The 19,450-nt window shown below is 41.6% G+C and overlaps 1 long non-coding RNA gene across 1 annotated transcript; it reads left to right on the top strand.

The window, feature by feature from the left end:
• The first annotated feature begins 13,002 nt into the window (after positions 1 to 13,002).
• LOC113030485 (uncharacterized) lies at positions 13,003 to 19,112 on the top strand. The gene is made up of 2 exons (XR_003273588.1): positions 13,003 to 13,661; positions 16,778 to 19,112. It is a non-coding gene; the product is annotated as an uncharacterized LOC113030485 (long non-coding RNA).
• Positions 19,113 to 19,450: the final 338 nt, after the last annotated feature.

The raw sequence follows: 19,450 nt of genomic DNA on the forward strand, positions 1-19,450 counted from the left end.
CCTTTATTGTTTAACATCTGTACTCATCTTTAAGCTCAGTCAAAGTGAGATTTTCCTCTTCTTTAAGTCGTCTTTGGGAAAACGTCTGTCAGCTTCCTGAAGGACATTCCCAGCTTCTGTTCTTTGTCTGATCGCACACACCCTTAATACTGTTGATATTTGGGCTGTGACGAAGCCTTTTATGACTGATACGGTTCTACTCGATGTTTTTCTAAGCAGGTATGCTTTCACTGCACAGGCACTGTGGATCCACTAACCTCACATAATTACGGAAAAGTACTTTTGTTGTTTTACTTCCACAAATCACGATGCAATGATTGATTACACAGAGCTACACTGTGCTCATTTTATCAAATATTTGCTGAAGGTTTAAAATGTGTCACAGCTGTTAAATCACACAGAATTTCTAATATATCCAAGCCAGACTTGGCAGATCTTCCTTCTTTGATCAGTTGATTTAATTTCTCTTGTAGCCAGTGGCCAGACCTCTTTCAGTAAGAATCTGAAACCTGCATTACTGCTCACCACAGTTACTAAATGTCTTGAGGCAGGTGGTTAATTACCGACACACTGGCCTCCCATGGCACTGAAAAACCAGGCTGTGAGGGAGGGGTAAGGAGAGTGTGGGGGCAGCCTGCCATCAGGGGCCGGAGGAAACCTTGCTGCAGGTCGTTTCTGCTCAGCTAATCTTTTTTACTGGTGACTATGGTGTTTTAGCTCAGAATAGATCTGACTATGTTGCACCGTAAATTGCTGCAAACACATACATACAGTTTACATACGCTCATCATTGGCATGAATGTGATGCTAATTTTCAGCTCCTTACATCTTACATACATCTTTAATTACTTTATTTTGAATTTTATCTAATCCACACGGGGTCAAACGTATAAATACTGGCTCACATACATGCATATATATATATATATATATATATGGATACAGTGGGGCAAAAAAGTATTTAGTCAGCTACCGATTGTGCAAGTTCCCCCACTTAAAATGATGACAGAGGTCAGTAATTTGCACCAGAGGTACACTTCAACTGTGAGAGACAGAATGTGAAAAAATCGGTGGCTGACTAAATACTTTTTTGCCCCACTGTACATATGTATCCACCCACACAGTAAGTTGTCCTATCACATCCTCGATCAGAAACATCTTCATTTTGTTTTTACTTGTGTTATCTTTGTTTAATATTGAAATTTGTTTGATGATCTGAAACCTGTGACAATCATAGGAATGAAAATAGGAAATGAGGAAGGGGGCAAGCCCTTTTTTACACCTGTATGAAGATCCCACAGGACCTCATATTATTCCAACAGAGCCAGACTGCTGATTCCTTCAGCTTTCAGGCCCCTCTCCTGAGAGACCAGCTCCTACTTTGTGTTTGAGAGACAGACACCATGTCTGCTTTTAAGATTAGCCCTAAAACTGTCCTCGTTCAGAAATCTTATACTTATAACTAGATTTGTAGACTATGTTTAAAAGCTCTGTCTGTGGAAAGGAAAAGGACAGTGTAAGAAGCTTATGTATGGCTATCAAAAGTATCTGGTCAAAGTGCACGTTGCACTTGGAGATCTACATTCGTGGGACCGATGCAGAGTCAGGCAGGTGAACACTGGGACACCTGGCTGTCTTCGGTTTGTCTCTCCTTGCCTCTTTATGTGTGGGTCAGGAGTCATTCTGGGTTCCTGGGTGCCTCTGACTCGACACACCTGTGGTGATCACCCATCTGTTTAAGGTAGCAAGTCAGTCTTTGGTAGATATTTAAGTTACACAGTTTGTGATACTGTGGCTCCTGATCAGGTTATGTTTGCTGTTCTCCTCTGTAGGTTCCTGGTTTCCCTCCCCAGTCGGCGAGCCTAACCAGAGTTTAGAGAGTTTGTTACTTGACTGTAAGTAAAACAGAACCATACTGAACGCGCTTCATTGTGCAGCCCTTGATGATTATATATATTTTAGATGTTTTTCAGGGTTTTCACAGAAACACCAAAGATGTGAAAAGTTTCATTTATGAATGTGGTGCAAATTTTCCCTCAACACCAGCGAGACAGAATGAATGTGTTGGAAGAAAGACATCGTTCAGCTTCATCATTCAAAATCCAAAATGTTCTCAATAGCCAAGAAGAATCACAGCATGTTCTTCATGCAGCCCTGCTAATAACAATAAAGTAGCTAGCTTCTTTAACTCCAAAGTTGAAATAAAGATCCATCACCAATCAGAAGAATATAAGAAAATCTGCTATTTTTGCACAGAACTATGAAAGCATCACATTGCTGAGATATCAGGCCGGGTAATATTCACAAAGGAGTAACACTTTATTACCAGGCTGTGCGTGGTGTGCAGCTGCAGCCTGCATCTGAGGTGTAAATTAAATTTCACTGGAATGTTCTCTCATTTGTTTAATGGGACACTGAAAATGCCACAGACTCCAGAATAAAAAGTGTAAAAATCTGATCTGACATTTCGACATTCAGAGATGTTCTCTTCTTTTGAAGAGAGCTCTGCTCTTTTCAAAGGAAGAGGCCATTGCTCAGCTTTTCTGAGGCAGTGATAGCATAATCAGGATTATTGGAAATAAAACACAGCAAAGGCAAAGGCGGAGAGAGGCACTTGCTTTTATTAGCTTTGTTATTGATCATACTTATGATAAGATAACACAGGAAGGAGAAAATGGAATATGATACACGCCTTTGCATTCTGGGCCATTTTCACAGTCGCCTTACAGCATTCATATAACTCTAAACCACACTGGTCCATATAGCAGAATTACATGGATGTGTTCTGGATACAGATTTCAGTGTGTTGTGTGGTGGCAGACGCTGTGTTATCATCATGATAAGCACTCTGCTTTTGTTTAACTTGATAGAAGCATCACTAAGATCTCAGAGTTTAACAAACGTGTTGGTCATCATCAGGAGAAACGTGTCAAATACACATAATAGTGTCTTCTAACAAATGTATTTCAAATTAAAATCTCTCCGACAAGCTGATACCGAGTCGTTCCACCTCCAGAGAAAGTCAGACACCTTATTCTAGAAGGTTTGATTTTTGTTTGGGACTTTTTATATCCACATGCTTCATATTACGAACGGTGGATACTGATTATGGAGTGTAAGCGATGGTAACATCAGTGGCGACATCTCACAGCAGCTTTGTTTTCTGGTTTCTCACTGACAGTTTTTCAGACATCTGCAAACCTGCAGAGCGAAGAAATATGTGTGGAAGAGTTTGAAAAGCTCAGCAAAGGAAGTGCATTTCACCAGGGTCACTGTTCACTGCTGACACATCACTACAGTCCTTCACATATAAAATGTGTTTGTCCACACTGGACTGTGTCCAAAGGGCTCAGAAAATCTCAGCAATACAAAGTTGCAAAACTCTCTGCACACCTCAGTTTCTCCTTTCCTTTCCTTTCCTTTCCTTTCCTTTCCTTTCCTTTCCTTTCCTTTCCTTTCCTTTCCTTTCCTTAATTTCTCCGTCTTCCTTTTTCATCTTACACTTTTACTTCATCTCCTCTCGTTGTTTCCACACAGTTCAGCTGAACTTTCACTTCCTGCCTACTTTTCTGTATTCCGCATGGCTTCCCCTCACCCCCCATGATCCTTGTCCCTTGTTCAGCATTTTCTTCTAGTTTCATTAGTTTCACTGTCTCGGGGTCTCCCCCCTTTCTTTCCTTCCTCTTTTCATTTCCTTAACTTCTCCTCTTCTGCCCTCTTCCTTACCTTACCTCAGATTTGTACCCTTGTCATCTTTTCAGTCAGTGTTTTCAGTGTTCCTCTCGAACTATTCCTCCTATTGCCTTCAGCCTCCTTCCCACCTGCCCTTCTCCTCTTCACGTATCCTTCTGCAGTCACTTCAGCTTCTACTCATTTTCTTCCCCTATTCCATTTTCTCTCTCCTTCTTTCTTTTCTACTCATGACAAACATAAAGTGTGTGCACTCGGATCTACAACAACACAAAAGTGAAACTGCACACATGCATTCAGATTAATAAAACTATAAACTTTTATGAAGCTAATATCAAACTCTTTTCTCTTTCATAACTTAAACAATAGGTCACATGATAGGGCAAAGCAAAGTCTCAGTGGTTTCACCCAAAGCCTCCTGTGTTAATGACCCATGCTTTTTTCCACGTCACACTTCATGTGATGAGGCACATGATTAATAGTGGGTCAGCGACCCTCTTAAAGGACAACTCCCACTACGGTTTAAATACCTGGGACTCTCCAACATTTGGTTTCAGGACTGAGGAAGTCTGATGAATGAGAGGTGAGATGTCTTTAAGAAACGTAAATAAGTCATTCAATTCAATTCAATTCAATTCAATTCAATTTTATTTATATAGCGCCAAATCACAACAAAAGTCGCCTCAAGGCGCTTCATAGATACAGAGAAAAACCCAACAATCATATGACCCCCTATGAGCAAGCACTTTGGCGACAGTGGGAAGGAAAAACTCCCTTTTAACAGGAAGAAACCTCCGGCAGAACCAGGCTCAGGGAGGGGCGGCCATCTGCTGCGACCGGTTGGGGTGAGAGAAGGAAGACAGGATAAAGACATGCTGTGGAAGAGAGACAGAGGTTAATAACAGATATGATTCAATGCAGAGAGGTCTATTAATACATAGTGAGTGAGAAAGGTGACTGGAAAGGAAAAACTCAATGCATCATGGGAATCCCCCGGCAGCCTACATCTATTGCAGCATAACAAAGGGAGGATTCAGGGTCACCTGGTCCAGCCCTAACTATATGCTTTAGAAAAAAGGAAAGTTTTAAGCCTAATCTTAAAAGTAGAGATAGTGTTTTTACATGTGACTTTCATTTAAAGAGCCTCAGACTGCAGCACCCTGGACAACTGAAGCAGCACACAGATGTCTCTGCATGAACCCTCTGATAAACTCGTTCAGGTTTTTTGCCATATGTCAGCTGGGATCATGTCCAGTGTGAAACTGATGCAGAAAAGGAAATGTCCTCTTTGTAAATGAAAAATTTGGAACACAAATAAAAAATCACCACCACAACCTTCAATCTGAAAACTGTTTAAGGTGGATATTTATTATCTGACATGGCAGTAAGAACAAGAAGCAGCATTTGCAGGATTAAATAACTAAAACATTTGTGTGTTGTCTCAGTTGTGTCGTGTCAAAGATTAGGAAAAAGCTCATACGAGTCTTAATTTCTTCTGTTACACTCCGAGGTCACATTTTTGACTTGGTATCAGGAAAAACAGTGGACACCTGGTCTAAAGTATGCCTGAGGTTCCCACTGCACATTTTCACTTTATTAATAATAATAACAATTCTTGTGTTCATGTGTTTTGGTTGTACACATCGTGTTCTTTCCTCTAATTTCTTCTTCTTTGTGTGTCAGCTCTCCTCCGTCTCTTTAACCCATCAGCTGCCAACTGACCCTGAAAATGTTGCTGCTCTAAAACCTTCATCAGTGGTAGGACGAGAGTTTTTCAGCTGCAACCAGGCTGTCTCCATCAATCCCCCTGTAGCTCTGGCCTTCATGCTCAGCAACTGCAGAATTTGTAGTGTTCATGAAGCTGGTGATGTCTCTGCTCTGGATCCACTTCCTTCATCTGATTTATTGGATCACTTCCACCCTTTTTCCTTTTACTTTGTCATCAGTCTCTCTTTCATTTCTGTGTGTGACTTTGCACCATTGCTATGTTATTGATGCTGGTTTTAAATTCAATCCAATTAAAGACCATCTTGTCCCGAGTTCTCTGAAACAATGGATTAAATATGTTTGAATACATATTTTTGTCAGTTTGAGTCAGTGTGTGCTGTGGGAGTCCAGCAATCAAACCAGACCTTTTCACTGCAGTTGTTCTTGTCTTGCTGGTGTATTGTTCGAGGTCCCCTGACACTGTAAACCTGTCTCAAAAACAGAAGCAGGCTATCGGCAGCTGTGTATCACATCCTTTTTCCCTGCATTGAGGTCTGTAGTCATATTGTCAAGGTTGTAATTGCAGTGCTTTGCAGACAGAGCGTCACTTTATTACTTTTCTGGTCTGGACTCTGGTGGCTGAAGTGAAATTCAGATAAAATCCTGCCCTGGGTAACGTGTGTGACCGTTTAGCTTCACTCACTAAGAGAATAGGTTTAGATTTAAAACACTCACATGATATTTGGACTTTGAAAGCATGTTCATGGCTGCTTTAAGTTGAGACACAGTATTGTTGTAAAATAAGCAACATGCAGTCGTGGAGTGTTTTGTCCAGCGAGCACAAATCAGCCGTTTTCTGTTGCTGACTCTTGATTGTTTAGGGCACAGATCACACTGTTGCCTAAACCCTGCTTGGCAGACATCAGGTGGCTGGTAGAGCTCGTTGGCTAGAAGAGTGTGTGTCTGTCTGTGCAGTTGCATTGACCTAACACTGCAGGATTTGCTGCTTTGTTAGCCAGCTGCTTCATAATCATGTCCCTCTAAAGCCCTCTCCCCCTTACCACCTAATGCAACTGTGACCCTCCCATCACCACCTTTAGTTTATTCATTTACATTCATCAATTAAGTTAATATTTTGAAGCTTCACAGTTATTTGTGGTGTTAACATACAGAATATATGATGTGCATACAGACAGGTCACACGTTAAAGGCTACCTGAACCACTTATGGGTTATGCCGACCTGGAGGAGATTAGGAACCTGGAGACCTGGTGCCAGGAGAATAACCTCCTCCTAAACATCAGCACGACTAAGGAGCTGATCGTGGACTTCACTACAAAGCAGACGAGGAATTATGAGCCCCTGATCATCAGTGGCACGCCAGTGGAGAGAGTGGACAGTTTCCGGTATCTGGGTGTCCACATCACTCAGGACCTGTCATGGTCCTGCCACATCAACACCTTGGTTAAGAAAGCCCGCCAGCATCTCTTCTTCCTCAGAGACTTCCATCTGCCACTGAAGGTGCTCAAGAACTTCTACTCCTGCACCATCGAGAGCGTCCTGACGGCAAACATCTGCACCTGGTTTGGGAACAGCACCAAGCAGGACAGACGAGATCTGCAAAGGGTGGTGCGCTCGGCAGAACACATCATTCAATCAGAGCTCCCTGACCTGCTGTCCATCTACACCAAGCGGTGCAAGTCCAAAGCTAGGAAGATTATGATGGACCTCTCCCATCCCAACAATGGACTCTTCTCACTGTTGAGGTCTGGGAAGCGCTTCCGCTCCCTTAAGGTAAAAACAGAGAGAATGAGGAGGAGCTTCTTCCCCCAGGCTATTCGGGCCCTGAGCCAGGTGTAGGACTGGACTCTTTCACCACATGCACTCTGTTTATTTGCACTTCTTATAATTTATAACTTTGTTTTTATTTTTATTATAGCTTTCATAAATCGTTATTTGCACATTCTTTTTACTTTAAATTTCGGAGTTAAAATCTGTACATTTTGTAGTAATCTGTAAATCTTACTGTCATTTAATGTTCGGGCATTGCACAGCAATAAGCATTTCACAACATGTCGTACTGTGTTGTGGTTGTGTGTGACAAATAAAATGCTCGTCTAGCATTCCACAGGAACATTAATGCTGAAGATGCCATCAGCACAGTGGCCCTTTGATAAACTTTACAGAGCCCACTGCATATCAACATCAATGACCAGCTGCAATTACTTTTCTTCATCAGACTGAGGTACCACCACGTGACAGTTTAAAATATGCACGACTGCTGTTCTGTTTAATTCTGAATTCTGTTTATTTGTTGTGTTCCTCAGTCTGCGCATTCAAAACCTCTGTAGAGTGATCTTATAGATCGGTCGGTCTGTTGGTTCAGTCTATTTATTCTGATTTTCTGTATTTCATTTGTAAAAGTTGAAAACTAGGAAATGTTTGATATACTATAAAAATGTTGTTTAGTGTGAGGAATACGCATATTTTAATAGACTTTTATGCCAAATTATTAACCAGTTTTTCATTTCTAAAGACTCGCCTCTGCTTTATGGTTTGTGATTATCCCCAAAAAATGTCCATTTATTTTTAAATGACACAAGAAAATCGTACTTTTTCTGGAAAAAAAGCCCATAATACATGTCACTGCTACCACTTTAGCTTCAGTGTTTCCATGGCAATAAGAAAGCCTGAAAGCATCTGAGAGCACAGAGTATCGATCTGCTTATATTACTTGTAATCCTCTGAGGCCCAGCCCTAATTCACAGGTCATTGTTTGAGTGACTGAAACAGTGAGGAAAATAGTGTGGGATGGACTGGTGAGCAGTGAAAAATATGAGTGAATGTATGGGTGGGTGGGCTGGCAGTCATGAGGGAGCTGGGAAAAACAAGAAGAAGACAGAGAGAAAGAAAGGAGAGGATGAGAAATCCGTGTTTTTATCCAGCTTTTCTGCCTTCATGTCTGGCTAAGCAATCTGCTGGTGCTGCCCTCCACATCCATCATTGTTACAGCCAGTGAGGAGAATGTCCGAGTCAGGGCTGCAGCGCTTGTGTGTGGGCACGCCTCGGTACTTGAGTAAGTCGATGTGTGTGTGAGCACGCACGTCTGCACACACACAGCCGGTACGAGAGGCTGTATATCTCCTTACAGGTACCACCGTTTTTTCACCGTACAGCCAGGAGCACTGGAGCATGACTGAGAGGAAAAGGTGCACTACAACAAAATGGCCAAAGAACATCCTTTCATTATTATTATTATTGCTCTATTTTGACAGGTTTAGTCTTCATTTCTATCACTTATGATTGCAAGTAAAATAATATGAGTTTAGAAAAATGTAAAACCACAAGAAATTCAAACAAATGTCAGATTTTCTTCAATTGTGTTTCCCATTCACTGAACAGAGAACAGTGTGCCTGTACCATGAGACCAAGACCTCCACTCTATGGAGGTGAGAGGTGGTGAAGAAAATCAAAGTCTCTCTAAGGGGGAAGAAACTTAAAATCTGGCAAAGTGAGGTAAAATAAAAAGGCTTGTTTAGAGTCAAGCATGGTGGTGGGATGTCATTGTTCGGGGCTGCATGTGTGCTGCTGGCACTGGGGACCTGCAGTTAATTGAGGGATCCATAAATGCCAACATGTGACATGCTGAAGCAGAGCATGATGCCCTCCCTTCAGAAACTGGGCCACAGGACAGTATTCCAACATGATAACGACCCCAAACACACCCCCATAAAGACCAGTGACTGAGGGTAAAGGTACTTGACTGGCCAACAATGTCTCCAGACTTAAACCCTATTGAGCGTCTGTGGGGCATCCTCAAACATCTCTAACATCCACCAGCTCCATGATGTCATCATGCAGGAGTGGAGGAGGACCCCAGTGGCACCCTGTGAGCTCTAGTGCCCAACAGAGTTAGGCGGTGTTGGAAAATAATGGTGGCCACACAAAACATAGACACTTTGGACACATTTGCACTTTTGTTGTACTCACTGACTGCTTTACATTGTAGTGTCATATCTTCAATATTGTCCCATGAAAAGATATAATAAAATATTTACAACAATGTGAGGGCTGTACTCACTTTTGTCAGATACTGTATGTCACTGACTGAATGATGACTGTTATGAGTCTAAGGATGAAAGTCAGTCACCAGTGCATGGCCAGGCTTTAACAGTCGAATTGAAAACCGTATACCAATTATAATCATCTGAAAAGTTCAACATGTAGCTTTATGGACAACATGTCATGAGAAGTGCGAGTGTCATGGGCTGGGACGATGACCCCGCATTTTTCAGGTTTTGAGGTTGATTTTTTGTAGTTCTTTGTGTTTGGAAGGATTAGTTTCTGTTAGTATTAGTTATTCTGTGCTTTGATTGTATGTTTAGTTAAATTTGTGTCCATGTTGTCTCAGCTCGGTGTCTCGTCTCCCCCGTCTGTCACATGTGTCCATGTACGCCCATCGTGTCTCGTTCCCTCTTCCCGTGTTGTATTCTCCCTTTCTCTCTCGTGCTTCCTCCCTCTTGTTCTCCTCGCTCCCTCTTTCTGTCTTTCATGCCAAGCTTGTGTGTCCCGGTTTACGTCTCTCCATGTGTCCTGTTTTATTTTGAAAGTCTTGTGTTTCCATGTTCAGTGTGCTTAGTTTTGCTTCCCCTGTGGCGTCATGTTCATTTGTGTCAGCTGTGTCAGGTGTTTCTCTGTATTTAAGTCCTTTGTTGTCGTCCTTTGTTCAGTGTCAGGTTGTCTGCTTGACATGATCAGATGATTTACACATTTCTTTCTTTCATTTTTGCAACGGATTGTATATTTGCATATGTTATATGTCCATCCATCCATCTTCATCCGCTTTATCCGAGGCCGGGTCGCGGGGGCAGCAGCCTAAGCAAAGAGGCCCAGACCTCCCTCTCCCCAGCCACCTCCTCCAGCTTATCCGGGGGAACACCAAGGCGTTCCCAGGCCAGCCGAGAGATATAATCTCTCCAGCGTGTCCTGGGTCTGCCCCGGGGCCTCCTCCCGGTGGGACATGCCTGGAACACCTCACCCAGGAGGCGCCCAGGGGGCATCCTTGTCAGATGCCTGAACCACCTCAGCTGGCTCCTTTCGATGTGTATAGTGCATATGTTATATATTTTTTCTGTAAATACTGTCCATATGTATATAGTGCTGCAGAAATAGTGCAGTGCGTAGGAGATGCTCTGTATCTCATTGTACATCTGTAATGTGACAGTAAAGGCATTTTATTCTGTTCCATCCTTGCTTCATGTTTCCTGGAATTTGTTTGTTTTTTAAGTCTCAGTTTCTCCAGGTTTAGGCTCATGTTCATGTTTAGCTTCACGTTCTTTCATGTCTCGCTTTAGCTTCAATGGTTTAGGTCACAGTTCAGTTTTTGCCGTTGTTTCTTGTTCCTATGTTTTTCTAATGGCCATAATGAAAGGCTCACTTTTTGTTAAACTTCAGTTCCTCATGTTGTCTGCATTTGGGTCCACTCCTCAAACACACCGGCATTGTTCTTGACAATGACAATAAATAAATAAATACTAAATACTAAATACTAAACAAAGAGTCAGAAGATACATTTTAACCACATCAATGTAAGTCTACACTAAAGGCTGCTGATCTGATTGAGTAATATGCAAACTGCTGCTCTGAGGTTTACTGCTCTTTGTGGATTTGCACAACTGAATTCAACAGGATTTTTGCAGATGTTTTGTGAGTCAGTCCTAGCTGATTTCCATCCTCTATACCAGACAGTAAACTGTGGATACTGTCTGGTATGAAGACAGAATAGTGGTGAGGTGCAGTTGGTGGATGCCCTGATGTCGGGGAGGCCATCCTGCGTTTGGGCAACAATGTAATCCCCAAATAGACCTGACGCGACTCCGTGGCTTTGTGTTGTGGTTTTTTTAAATTTTATTTCCACACAAACAGTTTTCACTCGTGGCACTTTCCAGTGCCCGCTGCCCTGGCTCCGGTGCTGTCCTCCAGCAGCAGCCTCCCTCTCTCTGGCCCGGCCGCCACTGAAATAGGGAAGGCATGATTAGAAGATGCTCACCGGCTGTGCCAAACCAGCTTCCCTGACACCACAGTCTGAACCTGCTACTCCACTCCTCCTCTGGAGCGGAGCCACCAACTGCACCCCGCCACAAGTATACTGTGTATGCTGCCTTTATAATAGACAGTATAAGGTTGGTATGAAGGTGGAATTCAGTGACTAAATCTAAGCATCATCAGCTTAGCTTCAAACTCATCTCTGCTACACTTGATGTAACCTGCTTCCAGCAGCCTGGGTCAGATCCTCCATGTGTTTATATACCACTCTGCAGTTCATCATTAGTTATTACTCATCCCTGGCTCGCGTCCGCAGCGCGTCTTTTGTCCTGTCTCCTTCCCCTCGTCCCAACCGGTTGTGGCAGATGGCTGCCCATCCCCTAGACTGGTTCTGCTGAATGTGTGTGTGTGTGTGTGTCTTTGTATTACTGTACTGTATATGTTTCTGTGTGCGGTTTATATCTCAGCCTGCCACACACTGTTTACATTTTGCAGCTGCCACTTTGAGTCAGACCAAGAATATTTGCAACAAACAAGGTGCCTAAGAAGTATAGTATGGTGTCCATACCTGAGGCCACACAGCCTTGGCCAGCCGCTTGAAGAGGAGGTACACCAGAGAGATAGAAGGCAGGAGAATAAACCGGCTGTTCGCCACGGTGGAAGGGGGAACAATAAAAGAACAGCACCACCAAGGCTGGAGACAGAGCAATACTGGAAGAGCATATGGGAGAAGGACACAACCCATAACGGCAATGATCACTGGCTCGTGGATCTAAGAGAGACCCACAGCAACCTCCCTGAACAGGGTCCAGTAACCATCACAGTGGCAGATATCCAAGAAAGGGTCTCCAGTATGAAGAGTTGGACAGCACCAGGGCCCGACATGGTTCACGCCTGCTGGCTGAAGAAGCTGACTGCACTCCACGAGCATCTGGCAGCACAAATTAACCAGCTGCTAGTCGATGAGAGACACTCGGAATGGCTAACCGAAGGCTGGACAGTCCTGATCCTCAAGGACCCCCAGAAGGGACCGGTCCCCTCCAACTACCAGCCAATAACCTGCCTCAGCACCACGTGGAAGATCCTGTCAGGCATCATAGCGACTAAGATGAACAGGCACATGGGTCAATACATGAGCGGGGCATGGAAAGGGATTGGCAAGAATACCAGAGGCACAAAACACCAGGAAATTGTTGTTTTTAAGTCTTTATTAAAAACCTATTTTTATTACCTGGCTTTTAACTCTGTGGGTAACTGATATATATATATATATATATATATATATATATATATATATATATATATATATATATATATATATATATATATATATATATATATATAATTTTTTTTAATTGTATTGCTATGTCTGGTTTTATTACTACGTGCATATTAGTATTGAACAGCACTTTGGTCTACCAGGTGTGTTTTTAAAGTGATATATAACTAAATGATGATGATGATGATGATGATGATTAGTTTTCAGTCACTGAGCTTTTCTTTTTTTAGTGATGAAAAGTTATTTAATCCTCACAGTAACTGTCAGAGTATTTTTGCTTTTAAAGGTTTTATTATTCATATAATAATCAGCTAAGAGTGTTTATATTTCTGTTCTGTACTCAACCAGCTGCATATTTTAATTGCTGGCTCCCTACTTTATAACGGAAACTGCTTGCCTTCACATTATCAGTCTTTGCCTTCACATTGTCACTGTTTGCCTTCACACTAGCAGGAAACCGCCACCCACGAGTAAGAAACAACCTTGTAGAGAACACGAAGTTTTTTGATAAACCACACCTGTTTTCTTGACAAGATAAGGATGATATTTCCTTTTTTGTATGCTTCATGATGTGTATAAATAAAGCCAGACTGCACCAAGGAGGTGTGTGAGTCTCTCCCTGAGTCTCTCACCCGTGCACGTTTAAAACTGCTCTAAGTGTCTGAGTGATATTTCATTGCATCTGAGTACTTTGATAATAAAATATCTTTAACATTTAATTGGTCCTTCTGAGCCGGAGTGGACATTGATATTTTTTCAATGCTCCAATAGGAGACCTTCGTCAAGTCCTGACGTCGTGAGAAGCCCACGCTGTCGACTCCTCTCCAGGCAGAGGATAAAGTCCAGAGACGTGACGTTCGGGTTCTGGCCAGCGTTCTTATAAGAGGTCCACGACTTCAGGGGTTGATGAAGGAAACCAAAGCAACCACACAATAACTCAGGTGAATATTTAGCACTCACTCACATCTTGCGCAAAACGACTGAGGCAACCTGTGGTCTGTACATTAAATAGTTTCCCGTCAATGTATGACAGATTAATTAAGTAACATTCTCGTCTGAAAAAGGACTGGTAGAGGTTACAGCTCGCCTGAAAAAGGGCTTGGAGCAAGTTTAATGTCAAAATACGACAGGATAGTAACATTCTCGTCTGAAAAAGGACTCGTAGAGGTTACGAAGCAGCTCGCCTGAAAGAGGGCTTGGAGCAATGTAGAAAGACACAGTGTTGCCCAGAATAAAAAACTCATTACGCGTATAATCTGTTGTTTTACTGTTTTGTTGGTGGAGTAAGTTGATTTTACAGCACATTAAGGAGGCTGAACTACTCCACCGAATTGTTTACCGTTGGTTGCTCGAGTTCTGGTGGAACGGGAAAAGGTTGTGTTTCATCACATAAAATTGACACCGCTTTCAAGGCTAGCTTGAAAGTAGAAGGCCGTGTCAATAGCCTCTCCCATTCCTCGTGCCAGAGAAAGCACCACGGGTGTGTATGTGTGTGTGTAAACGCAAATATATTTATAAATAAATAAATAATAATAACAAGAGGAAAAAATAATAATGGGTAATAAATCAACAAAACTCACTGCTGACGAGCAGTGGCTAGAGAAAAAAATGTCCAGGCGCCGGACAAACTGCAGTGACTGATAAAACCCTTATTAAGTGAAAACTAGAGATCAAAGTAGTTTAAAAAGGTTGGAAACAGACCTCAACGAATAGATATAAATATAAGAAGTACAAAAATAAAATAAATAAAGACAAAATTACATTAGAACTTATTTTTAATGTATTGAAACTAATAATAGGAAGGATAACAACCTGTAAACTTATATTAACAATGAAACATAGTTGGCAAGACGTTCATGCCCAGAATGTATAAAATAAATAAAAGGAAATAATTCACACGAAAACCTTTTAAATAAAATAGAGAGATGCATAAGGTACATTAAGGCTGTGTCATTGGTCAGCCAAGGAAAGTGTGTGAAAAGGTAAATGTCTCCAGCTTGGGAAAAGGTGAAGCTGCAGATCACCCGAAGCCCTTGATGGACACAAAATAAAATATAAAATATATAATAATAAATTGCTTGGTTAGACATGCAACAGAAAGAATGAAAGTGACCGAAGGTTGGATCTGAGATGAGGCAAACAGAAGACCAGTCTAAAAAGTAGGCACAAACCTGTTCAGAGAAGAAGCAAATTTGTACAGATTGGATGAATTCTAAGTTATCTGTTTGCTGAGTAAGATGATCCCAACTATTAAATTGGCTCAGTAGTAGTATAGTAATATACACTTTTATATACACTGATAAAATGTTGTAATATACTGTTGTTATTATATGGAAAGAAAAAGATGATAATAATAAGAAGTAACCTAGTCAGTATGATGTGAGATGGACAATTGTTATGAAGTAGTCTGCATCAAGCTTAAGGTTTGCTCAAACTCAGTATAATGACATAGGAGATGAAGAAAATAAAGGAAATATCTAAACTACTTAGGTGCATAGAGGCACTTGACATGCTTGAAAACCTGGATAAAATATTACTGAGATATAGAGCACATCTATAGTAACAACTAATAAGCCAAACCCTGTAGACAACAGCTAAAGTTACAGGATTGTGAAGCTGAATTAAATATGTGGACACCGCTAAGTTGATGAGCATGTTACACATTTTCTTTTATTTTTTTATTTATTTGTTTTTAGAGCAGAAACTGCATAAAAGCCAACACATGCAGCTGTCTGTGAGCTCAGTTTTCCCTCACATGTCTGCTCTGTTTCAGTAGCAGCATTTTTCTTTTTGGGTCCTGACTCATGTATGTTTTCGGTTTTGTTTGATTATTTTATTTTGTTGATTTGGAAACAAATTTGTGACAATACTTGTTTAAAATATGTAAGATGTGTGAGATGTGTGAATTCTTTGAAAAACTAGAAATTATCTAAAAATGCCTCAAGTGAGAATGTAATGTTCCATCTATAGAAAAGAAAAAAAAAAAAAAAAAAAATCTTGCTGGAAGTGATCACCTTGCCAAAACAATTGGCACTGTGCACATGTGGAGCACATCAAAAAGACAATTATATTGTCACAAAAGGAAATAATTTTGCAGAACAAGCAGCAAAACAGGCTGCAAACAATCGGCAGAGCTACTAGAAACCAACTACTGCCTACAAATACCACTTGATGTACTAAAAACCGAACAACAAGCTGCAACAATCACTGAACAAAACAAGTGGCTGAAATGTGGAGTAAACTGAAAGATGACTTAATGGTCTGTGATGGAAAACCTATATTAACAGAGTCATTACACAGGACAGCGGTTGTAGTGACACATGAGGTAAACACCTGTGTCAACAGGAGGGAGATATAGTATAGATAAACAATGCAATACACACTATAAATTTTGAAACTTTAGCGAATAATTTGTAAGAACATGCCTATTCTGTCAAAAAACAAAAAACAAAAAAAAACAACACAACTCACAAGGAAACCCACATGGATTTTATTGAACTTAACGAATGCCAAGCATCAAGATATGCTCTAGTAATTATAGATGTATTCTCAAAATGGCCAGAAATCTATCCAGTCAAAAGAGCAGATGCAATATCAGTGGCAAAGTGTTTATGCAATCACTTCATCCCCACATATGGCATTCCCAGTCTGATAAGGTCAGACAATGGAACACATTTTGTTAATGACATCATCAGCAAAGTCTCTGAAGCTCTAGGATTTAGCATCAAACATCACTGTGCATATCACCCACAAAGCGCAGGATTAGTGGAAAGAACTAACGGCACAATAAAACAGAGATTAAGAAAATGCATGGAAGAAACAGGAAGACCATGGCCTGAATGTCTAGGCCTAGTAAAGATGTGGATGAGAATAACACAAGGTTCTCAGAAACTTACACCTTTTGAAATCATCCACGGGAGAGCGTTTCCATTGCCAATTACCAGTGAACCTATTAATAAATCAATAAGGGAAACTACCCTAGCAGAATGGATGACTAAACTGTTTGAAAATAAAGAGATTGTGTTAAACAACCAACTGCCGAGTGATTTCTCTCCAGTGTCTTGCAGGTTACAACCAGGTGATTGGATCCTGATCAAAGTACTCCAGAGAAAGAATTGGAGTTCACCAAGGTGGGAGGGCCCATACCAAGTCCTACTTACCACACCCACCGCCTGCAAAATAGCAGAAAGACCATCTTGGATCCACCACAGCCACTGTAAAAAAGTGAGTGACAATCCAGACGCTTAGACGCCGGCTCCCCTGGCTTCTAGGTGATCTATTGGTGAAGGGAAGGGCTGATTGGGTATATCCCGCCCTTTTTTACTTCTCGCCAATAGTCTACTCACCAGAAGTCTAGGTGTGCCTGGTCATCATGAAGACACTTGTCCTCCTAGTGGCCAGCATTGCGCTCCTAGTGAGCCTACTAACACTCACCCAGATGAGAGGAAATAAACAACACCACCTGCAAAAAAGATGGACACATGATAATTCGCATCTACGTGACCTGAACCAAGACCATAACCACCCATGGATGAACAACGCGTGGTATAGATATGTGTATGATAGAACACGCACCGACAACAGCACGGAATGCTATGTATGTTCACATATGCCAACAACAGCCGTACACGCAACAATATATGGAAAGGCACCTGAACTTGACGAAGCGATGTGTGTGTTCAACAAAGCAACAACTGGAAATTGCACACGCAGAGATTTGATGGCAACAGGACTGACCCTAAAAGGTCAAAGCACAAAGAAAGAAGACCTAATTCCATGGTGTAGTGACACAGACGTCAAACGTGTCACGAAACCACTTTCACAACGACGTATCCTAATTGAACAGACAACCCCTTGTGCCTACAGTCTGACGAACTGGAACTACACCTGCAACGAAAAACATTGGGTAAACGTCAAAGCCAACAACACAAAAAACAAATCATTCGCCATAGTTTTGCCGCCGGACATACAGCACCCAATGTGTTTCAACTTCTCCGATGGAAACAGGAAACTTGGACGAAACCGCAACTGCACACAGACACTTGACCTGACCCAATCCAAAGGAATACACACCTTCAAAAATTGAACTTTCTGGGTCCAGGGAGCCGCTTGGGCCTGCGGGCCTAAAACCTACTTCATGCTCCCACCGAACTCCACCGGTCTGTGTGCACCAGTACTAATTTCAGACCACACCTTCAAGATCACAGCAGAGACACACACGTCAAGAGCAAAACGTGAAGTTGCTGAAGTCACTGAAGTAATGCCACATGACTCAATCTATGGATCGGATGTGCCCAAGAACTTCAAACTATGGACTGATGGTCAGAAAGTCCTCCACTCCTTGTTCCCTTGGGTAGGAGTTGGGAAAAACATGCTGAGGATCGAGACACTTGACTATCGATTTGGACTGTTCCTAAATGCTTCAATGAAAATCAACAAAGCGCAAAATGAAGAAATCGACGCAATACGCATTGTAGTGATGCAACACAGAGTCGCACTAGACATGATTCTAGCTGAAAAAGGAGGTTTGTGTGTATTGTTTGACACTACATGTTGTACATACATCCCAGACAACATACACTCACAAAACATGACCGACGCTTTGAACACCTTGAGAAAGATTAAAGATGCTGAACAACAAGACTATGTCACAAGCACTGATGATTGGTTGACATGGTTACTAGGTGGTTCATGGAAGTCCCTTCTGATTAAAGGACTTGTTGGAATAGCATTTTTGCTTTTACTGTTATGTGTTTTCACAACATGTGTAGTACCCTGTCTGAAGAAAATGGTATCAAACATGGTGACAACTTCTATCAATGCTTATGTGATGATGTCTCAAATGGAAGAAATTTTGAAAGATGATCCATACAGTAATGTTTAGTTTAATTGAACACAGGACTGTTTTATGACGTTCAAACCGAAAATGTTTAGACAAGAGGTTATGAACTGACAAAAATAACAGTACTGTCATGTGAGAAATCTAAACAACAGGAGGGAATGTCAGAGTATTTTTGCTTTTAAAGGTTTTATTATTCATATAATAATCAGCTAAGAGTGTTTATATTTCTGTTCTGTACTCAACCAGCTGCATATTTTAATTGCTGGCTCCCTACTTTATAACGGAAACTGCTTGCCTTCACATTATCAGTCTTTGCCTTCACATTGTCACTGTTTGCCTTCACACTAGCAGGAAACCGCCACCCACGAGTAAGAAACAACCTTGTAGAGAACACGAAGTTTTTTGATAAACCACACCTGTTTTCTTGACAAGATAAGGATGATATTTCCTTTTTTGTATGCTTCATGATGTGTATAAATAAAGCCAGACTGCACCAAGGAGGTGTGTGAGTCTCTCCCTGAGTCTCTCACCCGTGCACGTTTAAAACTGCTCTAAGTGTCTGAGTGATATTTCATTGCATCTGAGTACTTTGATAATAAAATATCTTTAACAGTAACGTGCACACTTACCTCTGCGCACATGCACAGCATCCCTGTCTGAAGAACAGGGCCTGCAGCCTCACTGGGTTTCAGCAGGCCTATGTTTGAGATAGATTAAATATTGAACTGGAACTTTATGTAAGTATGCATTTCTGGGGCTCGCTAAGCCTCCAGGGCAACCACACAGTCACTAAATCATATTCAGTTTAACAGGATAATTTCATGGATTGTTTTCTCTTTCACCCCCTTTAACTCTCTCTATCCCCCTAAGAGATCCATGTCCTGCCTC

This window comes from Astatotilapia calliptera, chromosome 2 (assembly GCF_900246225.1).
Source record: "Astatotilapia calliptera chromosome 2, fAstCal1.2, whole genome shotgun sequence".
NCBI classification, from domain to species: Eukaryota; Metazoa; Chordata; class Actinopteri; order Cichliformes; family Cichlidae; genus Astatotilapia; species Astatotilapia calliptera.